General features: G+C 29.2%; 1 long non-coding RNA gene across 1 annotated transcript; it reads left to right on the top strand.

The window, feature by feature from the left end:
- Positions 1-9,032: 9,032 nt before the first annotated feature.
- LOC130943352 (uncharacterized) lies at positions 9,033-10,699 on the top strand. The gene is made up of 3 exons (XR_009071784.1): positions 9,033-9,197; positions 9,400-9,495; positions 9,897-10,699. It is a non-coding gene; the product is annotated as an uncharacterized LOC130943352 (long non-coding RNA).
- The last annotated feature ends 422 nt before the right edge of the window (positions 10,700-11,121 follow it).

Below are 11,121 nucleotides of genomic sequence, written 5' to 3'. Positions count from 1 at the left end.
TCCAACTCCAATGGCACCGTCCTGACTTCCTCATACTCGCACTGCCTTGTTGAGCTGCTTCGGTCAAGTCCGGGCTTCTCAATTCCATTCCTAACAAGCACCAATTGAGGCCGCCGCTGATGGGATACAACATGGTCCACGAAACCATGGCTCCCATGGTCCGCAAAACCATGGCTCGCACCATCCGAAGGCCGGTCATCTCCAATTCGCATCACTGCAGTGCCCTGCTCCAACGCGACGCCTTCATCTCGGTGGTACCTTCGTCGAATAGTGGCGCTATCAACGGGTCTAATGTTGCCAAGGGAAACCCGTTGTGGATGACCCGATTAAGGCTGGCCCTGCCTACCCAAAATGCATGCCCCAGCTCCATTCAAATTTGTTGGAGTTGTCATTGTTAGGCCAAAGAACCTTTCTGAAGCCTTATTTTTGTTACTAGTATAGTTGGGCCCTTTTTTTCTTAGCACAACTCTGTTTTCTCCCCCTTATGGCACCCACTCTCATCCCACAATGCATATTATCAAATCCCCAAGATATTGTTTTATCAAAATCTTCACTCATAATTGCACCCTCAACAAATCAGTACTCCCTTGAATAGCGTCATTACTAGATTTGTACGTTGCCATGTTCTGGGGCTTCTTGTTTGAATTTTCAAGATTTCACTCATTTAAAATATAATCTAAAATTACCAATTTGTCCTTGTCTTCTTCACAATTCTCTGTGCCAACATCGTTAACAGTTCTGTCGCCTGGTCAACGCACTCCGGTGGCCTTGATTGTCTCATCGATCTGACAACCGTATCTGTACAGGTATCTATAGTACTGTTCTTTAGTTGATCATGGCAAGTGTCCCCATTAGCAACATAATCTAAGTTGCATCCACTTCCATATGTCTCCCTTCCCACCTCTTTTACCAAAACATCGAAGCTGCTTATGCCTAGTGTAATATGTACCTATTTATTGATCACGTCCATAACACATGTATCAACTTCTACTCGTCCAACACTAAAATAATTGCACGATTCCGTCATCTTATCACATCCAACTACTTCACTCCATTGACCTCCTATTGTTTTAAAAGTTTCTAATGACTATGCATGCAACGGAACTCCAAAGCATTCTAACCAGACTCTTCTAGTTTCATTTCGCTCCGACTCCTCCCATCTCCATACACTGTGAAAAACTGTTGGAGACTATTCATTTTGAAGGTGTATGTCTCTTCAGCGCTCAACACACTATCAAAGTCAATAAAGCTTTGTATGTGCCCAGTTCTCGTACTTGGGTGACTTGAGGCAAGTTTTTTTGCAATCTGATTCTTCAATGAATAAAAGTTAATAGCCCTTGTTGTTCCTCCCACAAGGCTTCTCTATAACCAGTCCAAGTTATCTTTTGCCACTGCCATTTCTATTCGTTGTTTCCACCCATTTTCATGTGGATCTGTTTCTTTCGTTTCCTTCCTTGGTTCCGTTGTAGTCTTTTGGGCGTCTATCTGAATCTCCTCACATTGCAGCCGGTGAGTATTAACGTTTTGATAATCTTCTACTGTCGTGGTCCTCTTTATACCTTCCGAACCCGTCATTCTCCTGTACCTCGCTTCCCCCACAAAGACTCATTCTTTAATCTTCAATACTCTTCTCGGTTCCAAATTCTTGGATCTTTAACAGGTATCTTATGGCTACCCTTCCCTGTGTTTCCTACCCACTATCTCTCTCTCTCATGCTCTCTCTCAGTGATATTGTAAGTTAAACTAATAATTCCCTTTCTCTAGTTTAGTCTCTTGTTTTTAACATGATATCAGAGCCATGGTATCCTCCTTGAAGAGGATATGTTGTTTTTTTTTGTTGAAATTACCATATTTTTCATACTTTTCTTCGTGTCATTTTTTTCTTCCTTTTTGTCAATGCTTTGATACTCTTTCACCTCATCGATTAGCTCATTAATCCACTACTTACTTATTCTCATGGGAAAACTATATATTTTTCGTCACCTTCTGATAGTTTGCCATCTTTTCGCACTTTGTCACTTTTCAGCCATTTTCTGGCAATTCGCCATCTTTTCAACAGTTTTTCGGCAGTTGGCCACTTTTCCAGCAGTTCGTCTGCATTTTCTTCCGACAGTTTCGTTTGCGTTCTCTTCTGATAGTTCCGTCTGCGCTTCCTTCAGACAACGGCAGTTCCATCTGCGCTTCCTTCCGATAGTTCTATTTGCGCTTCATTCAGATAGCGGCAATTCTGTCTGCGCTTCCTTCAAACCGCGGCAATTTCGTCTGTGCTTCTTTCAGACAGCGACAGTTCTGTCTACGCTTCCTTCCGACAGTTCTACACCCGTTCCGGCAGTTGTCACTTGAGTTTAAAGAGGGATGTTATAATATATTAGGATCAATTAGCATTGATTAGAATTATTTAGTATATCTGAATATTTATTTAGAATATTATATCTTTATTATTACGATTCTCTTAGCACCTATAAATATCCTTTTATATTGTATCACTCAAACTAACTTAAATATAGTCAATAATATACAAATCCTTTCTCCAATTTAGTCTCTTGTTTTTAACATTAGTAACTGATTTTGATATATAACTAATATTTTTATAAATAACATTTTTATTTAAAAAATATGTAGATCATAGAATTATGTGATAGAGTAGATAAGAATATCAATTTTTTAAGAAAAACAAACAAAAATATTTTCTCAAAAAAGAATAAACTATTATTTTTGTTTTTAAAAAATTTAATTTTTGACAAAATAATTTTTAAAAATATTTATTTTGACTCTCAAAAGATTATCTTATTTTGACAAAATATATTTTTTTTTAAATAACAAATCACTTATGTATTTGAGATATTATTTTGTTAGAATATATGAAATTTATGATCAAAGTGATGATAGAAGAGAAGAATCAAGCAGAATTAGAAAGAAGAAAAGTAAAATTGAAAGAGTATCCTTGATTGTTTATCATACAAAAAAATGTGGATTAGTATTGTATCATTATGTCTCTTATTGTGAAAGACACTACTGGTGCTATATATACAAATAGAAAAATAATTAACTCTTTTTTTCTTGTAATAGAATAATAGAATTTGAATTTTTTGTCTTTTCATCCCCTTTTAAATTCAATGGAATTTTTGGAGTGATCTTGAGTTTGTATTTGAATATATCAAAAGTTATGAAAAATAGAAATTAGGTATAAATATTTTTATGATCAAGAAATAGAGATTTAACTTCTAAAAGTGTAAAAAAAAATTTAGATTTTGACATTATAAATTTTTATTGGATTTCTTATCATTTATGTCTATATCTCTCACTGGACTAGTGCAATATGTGAGTTATCCTGCACAAAATTCGAGTGACCATATCCACTGCCATCGACATCATTAACTTTCGCAAAAAGTTCAATCACTTGTTTCGTCATGATTCTACCATTATTGTCAAACATGAGTCCCACATGCTCTTCACCACGGAGCCAAAACAGACAGAGTTGAAAAACTTCATTTTCCATCGGTGCTAGCAACCTATACCCAACACTTCCAATTTCTTTTCTTTCGCTAGCACCAATGCTCATCAATATCAGACTCTTTAACTCGGACAAATAATTTACTCGTCGAGTGCACAACAGAATGAGATTATCACACTCAAATATCACTCCAATGTCACCGTTTCTTATATGACAATTGGGATACACACTAACAACCACATATTCACTACTACTAGATATTTTTGTTTAATTTAAAAAAAAAAAACAAAAAAAAAAAAGAAGTAAAACGTTTGTGGAGAATATAAATAATTGCACATATTTTTATAATTATTAAAATTTTGTCATACTATATATTATTTACGGTGCATACGATAAATAAAATAAATAATATAATATAAAATGATAAAAATACTACAAATAACCTATTATCGTAAATAAAAATAAAAAATCGAACAAAACATACATGTCATCCATTAAGCAGAGAACAATGCTGCTCCGGGTAGGTCTTTATGACATTATTATTGTTTGATACCGATGTCTGTCTCACACATACCCTTAGGCCTTACGAAGTTATGATTTATGTTCCCATTGTTCATTGGTTCAACATTATCTGCATTTTTTAATTTGTCCAAATTAAAAAAAAAATTTTCTCACATGATAATACAGTTTTAAATTTAGAAAAACAAAATTAGTGGATACTGGACTCTATATAAAAAAAACAATATATATTACATTATTTCTCAAATTACTGTATTAAAGATAATTTGTTATAAATTTAAGCTATATCTAAAGATTTATTACTAGTCCACTAGTTATTGTATATGTAAAATAATATTTAACATAATCACTTATTTAAAATAAGAATAAAAGAACACGAATTTAGATTTTTAAAATAAAAAAATTGATAAAGTGATAAAGTAGATGATTAATCATAGTTAAATTTATAACTTTTTTTTAAAATTTGTATCTCACTACTATTTTATAAGAATAATTAACTCTTTACTTTATCATTTTACCAATTTTTTCATTTTAGAAGATCTTAAATTCAAAGAACACAATATTATAATATAATTTTAATTTCTATATATAACATAGAAATAAATCAAATTTCAGCTAATGCTTCCTTTTCATTTTCCTACTATGATAGACAATGAAATCCATTTGACACTTGTTCTCAACAACGCTATCAATGGATTCAATGCAATCACAATCCGGCAAACATTCTTGTCATGGCTAAGGTGGGAGTGGGACAGGCTCGGACACGGAATCTTCAAAGTGAACGGGGACCATCTCATCTTTAGAATAAAAAGATTCAATCAACACCCACATTCATAAATAACCTAGCTATTACAATTTTCCAAATATCACACCACAAATATATAATTTATATCATTATGACCATACAGAGCTTCAAAAATTAATTTCAGATTCTAGATCTATCTGAGTTGAAAGTTGAACGTTGAAACCTCCCATGTTTAAACGAAGTAATCATTGCCAATTCAACCAGCAAAAACAAGACAAAACAAAAACACGTACTAAGTATATTGAGAAGAAATATCTTTCTCTTTCATAGTTTGGTTAGACAATAACCATGCAATCAAATCGGATTTGACATCATTTTCTTTCCCACGTAGGATTTGGACACTCCTTCACTTTCACATTTTGGGTTATATAATTATATTGTTTTTATTTTTCTATTTCTTTTTTTCTTTATTTCGAAAAAAAAAAAACACAACTACTAGTCAGAGTGCAACTATTTTGAAGAGTCTTAATATGCTGATATATATGCTTTTCAAATTTGACTATTGCCCCCTAACAAAATAATCCAAGCTACAATGGACATTCATATCAATTTTAGGCCCATTTAATCGGTACACTAAAGTTGGTGGTTAGGGACAGTTTTAAACGACTGCTAAACAGTTCCGCAACGAATAACAAATCCTAACTAAATTGAGAGCTACTAACGAATTTAGCTGCGATTTTAGTAATTACTAGAATAATTACTACGAAACAATAAAATTATTTGCAAGAGTTTACAATTGTCACTATTTTTAAAATTGGTTTGAAAAAATAAAGTTGCTGCAATTTTCTTAACCTAATTTTAAAAGATTGTGGCAGTTTGAGAGAAACATTCAAAATAAAAAGGAGGAAAACTCAGGTAAAGGGGGAGATGGTTCCTGAAAAAATAAATAAATAAAAAGGAGGGTGGAGACCTATGAATTACAGACACTTCGTTAAGTTATAGTGTTTGTTTATTGGACACATTTTGGATCTAATATTTGTCTGACACGCGTGTTTACTATGTTCAACTGTGTCTTAATAAAAAATATTAAATTCTTTGCTGGATAAATTTGGACACATCTAAATACCATCATGTGTCAGCGTGTCCAACCTTATTATTTATATGTATTCTTTAAATAAATTTAGAAATAGTATATATTATTATTTATTAAAACAATAAAATATTTTAAATACTTTATATAATTAAAATAAAATATTAAAAATAATTAAAAAATTAATTTAATTTTTAATATCAATAAAATATTAAAATATCATTATGATTTATCTAAAAATACTTTATGTTTTATATATATGTGTCCCTATATCTTATAAAATTTTAAAATTTGTGTGTCGATATGTCCCATATCGTATTGTATCGTGTCTCATATCCATACATTCTAGGTGGAGACTAACAACAACATTGTGCTTTTTTTTTTGTACACGAACAACAACATTGTTGGTATCAGAAGGCTTCAGTTAATAAAAAGAAAGAGTAAACATATAAATAGAGTTATTTATTTTTCTAAATCTTTGCACAATACTTCTAATATTTTTGAATATTTTAAAGTACTAAAAAAGGTCGAATAAACAAATTCAAATTTCTAATACACTTTTTTTAATATTTGTATTTTAGTAAAAAATTCTCATAAAAATGAAATTTGTCAAATCAAATAAAAACATTCGTTTATTTTGTTTGATATACAGTAAAATTAAATTCATACACATAACCCAATCGAATAAATAAGAATTTTTGTCTTTTATTTCAAAAGCATTAGTTTTTTCGAAATAATTTCTTTTTTTTACATTAAACAGATATCTATATTAGACAAAATTTTAAAAAAAAAGTGTTAATAGAAGTAAATATGCTTAAAAATAAATTTTTTAATATTTTTTATTATACAAATATATTTGATATCCAATCCAAATATAAAAAGTGCGGATATCAAATTCGATCTGATAAGTTTAGTGCGGATTATATTAAAATTTTAGCCATATCTGATTTATGAACACCCCTAACAATAATAATTAAAAAAAATTATAATGATTATACTTTTAATTAAGAGGACGTCCCAAAAAAAATACTAAATACAAAAATAATTTAATCAAATATTAAAAAAATTACTTTAAATCAGTCGGACTTTTTTTACATATATATATATATATATATATATATATAATGTAATAATAATATGGTAATTATTTTATATGTCACACAAATATAAACGCTTTTTTCTGTGAACTTAAGAAAGGTTTTGTAAGTTTTTAGTCCTGTTATCGATTTTTTTGGTATTAGCCCTCCTATTATTGATTTGATTCATATATAATTCAGATGATAAATTATTTGGTGATGTGCTTCTTTTTTATTGTAACATACTTTTATTATTATTATTATTATTATTATTATTATTATTATTATTATTATTTTGCACATTCAAAAATTCATAAATAAAGTGAAGAAAATCATGAAGTGCAATCATGACTTTAAAAATAACAAGCCCAAATTATTGCCGTAATATAATGAAAGTATGAAAGTTTATCATTTTCCTCTAATGGAGGGAACAAAATTCCTTTTAATAGTTTATTTAACGTTTAACAGAATAAAAATAAGTTTTACTAAAATAAATTTTAGTACCAGTTTAATATTTTTATTCATTATAAAATATTTATAGAATTATTTGTAGATAAATTTTAGAAAAAAGAAAAAAGGCATGATTTTTAATTGTATTTTTAAATAAACTTTATTTTTAATTTTAAAATGAATTTTAATTTTATTTTTTAATGATATTAATTTTTTACCGTATATAATTATTCAATTATTTTTTAATCACATTTAAATAAATTACTCTTAATAATTTTTTTTGTGTTATTCAATTATCTTTTTTAGAAAATAATTAACTATTAAAATAATTAAATTTTTCACAACAAAAATAATAAAAAAATTATAAAAAAAATTAACTATCATGATAATTTTTTGTATTTTTATTCATATTTTAATTACAAACATAAATATAATTTGATTATATTATTTATGAAATGTGACTATAGATATAGATAAAATTTAGTTATATTACTTATATATAGTTTCATTGTATTACTTGTAAAGTTAAATTATAATTATGACTATAGAATTGTTCTGGAATTTTCGTATATGTGACTAATTGATGATGTTGAAATATTACCCTTAATTATAAATAAGATTTATAATTTAAAAAATCAAAGATTCAATTAAAAAGATACAAAAAGATGATGTTAAAATATTCTAACTCTTTAAAGTAAGAATATTGAAATTCAATTAAAAATTATTTAAAATTTAAACTCAACAAAAGTTTATATTCAATGTGTTTTGTATTAAATATATTTGATAACCTATTATATCATATTGATTAAAATTAGATTTTATAATGTTAATTTTCTAATAACACTTTATTAAAAAAAATTATTTTTCTAGAATTTTTTAAAAGTTAATTAATATTATATATATTTTGTTACACTACATCTAATTATAAAAATTTTATTTATTTTTAATACTTATATTAAAAATAAAAACAAATTTAAATTAATAAATTTTAATCTATAATATAATAATAATAATATAGTAATTTTTTTTATATATCGTACGAATATAAATTTGTTATTTTTTTATTTGTAAAAATTTTAAGAGATTTGAGCTTGTTATCGATATAAATCGTATGATAAATTTTACTTTAAAAAAATTATATATATATATATATATGTATTGATGAGTGTGACATATTTTTTTATATAAATAATTTAAAAAAAAATCTAATATTTAATCTATTATCTTTTTGGTTTTAGTCCAATCTAAATATTTTTTATTATTTTTGAAAAGAAATTTTTTTAAAGAATTTAATAGTATATGATAAAAAAAATTGAATAAATTATACAAAAATTAATTAAACTATAACACAAAAATATTTTTAAAAAAAGATGAGATAAACATCTTTATTTGAGTGTTCTCCATGAAGAATAAGGCGGACACAGCTGATTCATGAGATACCATAATTGTTTCTCTTTTTGAAGTGTCGGGCCTACATGAAATGAAACTATATCTATATCCCCCTTTTATGAAAACTCTATGAATGGGTTGGGTTGGGCCTGGGAGTGACCTGTGTTTTGTTTCTGAAAACATCCAAAATAATATCTTAATCCCTGCCAATTTCCCAAGTAACTTAAGGGTTATTAGCATTGCTCTTAACCCTAAGGTCCTTGGATCGAAACTGGCATACAGAAGAAGCAAACAAAAAAAATATCTTAATCTCTCTCCAATTATCCACAGCCTCGGAGGCGAATCTCTCTGAGTTACTCAAGCTAGGCCACAAGGTCATCATAAGCACCATTCTCTATATTTCAATCAATCATTTCCTGTTCGGATCAGGAAGCATTCACATGAACAAGCTCTTGCTGTTTTATATTGGCTAATGTGAGTAGATCATAAATGGAAAACTTGTTAGTTTTTCTTGCATGACATATAGTTTCTTGTATGTTCTGTTGCTCTGTATCTAAGCTATATTGCTTTTGAGAAAAAAAAAAAAAAAGCATAATGCTGCTTTGCAAAGCTGTAGTGAAATACCTACTGAACCGGTACATTTCTGATGATAATTGGAATTGTGGCGTTTTTGAAGAAATAACTTTATATATCCTAAGCATGTGCCCTTGGAGCTTGGAGGAGATGAGAGAAAATTGAAATCTTGGAAGCTATGTCACATCTTCTCAAACAGGTTCGACTTCTTTATATTTTCCCCTTTTTAAGCTTTGCAGTGATGATAATATAATTGTAACTGCCAGTGATGCCACCATGTTGTCTAATTTTGGAATTCAAGCAATTTTCGAATCTTGAGTTATCTTCATTTTGAGAATGTTCAGATCATTTACAATCCATACCATTGTCGATCATTAATAACGTTTGCATCATTTTAGTTCCTTAACTGAAGCTTTATGTATAGCCATATTAGCGCTGCTAGTTGAGGAAGGCGCAACAGATTTTCCTTTCCTTCTGTGTGAGAATAAATGTTCTTTAAATAGTTTAGTTTTTCTTACAAAAATATGTTTCTTTCCAATTCCACAGTTTTGGTATGCTGTCTTTTAGGGATTGATATGGATTCACTTCTTTGCTATATAGGTGTAACCAGATGACATGATCGTTTTGGCACCGAACCTGAACCTGATCCTGTTGAAAGGGAAATACCAATGCTGCCAAAAATTGATCCACAAGTCATACACAACTGGGTGATTGTTGTTTGAGGGATATATTTCCTTGTTCCATTGGTAAAACTAGTTTCATTTTATATGCTTGAGCATAAAATTATTCGATATGCTTGTAACATAATTATGTATCATTAGGTTTTCATTCAATAGCTGTACTACTATGTTTATTCTTGCTATGATTATTATTTATGGATTTTCCTCTTTTATTCAAAGATTGATGCCAATTTAGCATCAAATCATAATGAATGAAGGAGCTAGTTGTAGTATAGAACTGATAGTCTGTGTTCTTTCAGATACCTTTGTTGTGGAGCATGGGCAGTTGAGCTTAATTTGGAACTATCACCATAGATATATTTGCCATTTTAAGCTTATTTATGTTGTTAGCATTAAGTAGGTGACAGGTTTAACTCTTCCACATATCTCCAATGAAGAGATGTTGCAGGAAACCAAATGAAATGTGTATCGTGATACCGGAGCTTTTGTTGCTGTCTATTCTGCAATGGGAATATGAAGAGGATACTTCATCTTTCAGTTGGCTTCATTGCATTTGCACCAGAAATCAGAGGCATTGTAGAGAGCCATGCAAGAAGCTTTGTTAGTGACTTAGTGTCAATGTGTTCAGCATTTACTTTGCTGGATTTAGTACTCAAACATGTTCATTGACATCACGGTTTATTTATTTATTTTCTGTGAGGTACTTAGAGTTTTGAGGTTCTCTCTTCCATGTAATGAAAAATTAAATTTGAGATAGCTCTATTGACTCGTGAAACTCATATATAAGGTGCGTGATTTGCAACAGAAATAACAAAATGCAGAAGAAGTCATTATCGGCTTAGAAAATTACCCAGTTGGTAGAATTACATTACAGGTTGTTTTTAATGCTTGGTGTTGGTGCTTTCTTCAATAATGGACTGTGCCAGAGGCTGAGCCTTCCTCCTACATTTCAGGCACTTATGCATCTGAAGAGTATCAGAACATTCTAAACAATTATATTATATTATATTATTAATTTATTATTCAGTATTTGAAACTGTTATTCTCTCTCTGAAATAATTGCTGCTTATCACTACACTTGACCCTTATTATTTTAACAAGGGTACATTCAGGAATTAAAACAACCATCAATTAATGACTTTATT

This window comes from Arachis stenosperma, chromosome 8, assembly GCF_014773155.1.
Source record: "Arachis stenosperma cultivar V10309 chromosome 8, arast.V10309.gnm1.PFL2, whole genome shotgun sequence".
Lineage (NCBI taxonomy): Eukaryota > Viridiplantae > Streptophyta > Magnoliopsida > Fabales > Fabaceae > Arachis > Arachis stenosperma.
Note: the sequence above shows the minus strand (reverse complement) of the source record. Positions and strands in the feature narration are given on the sequence as shown.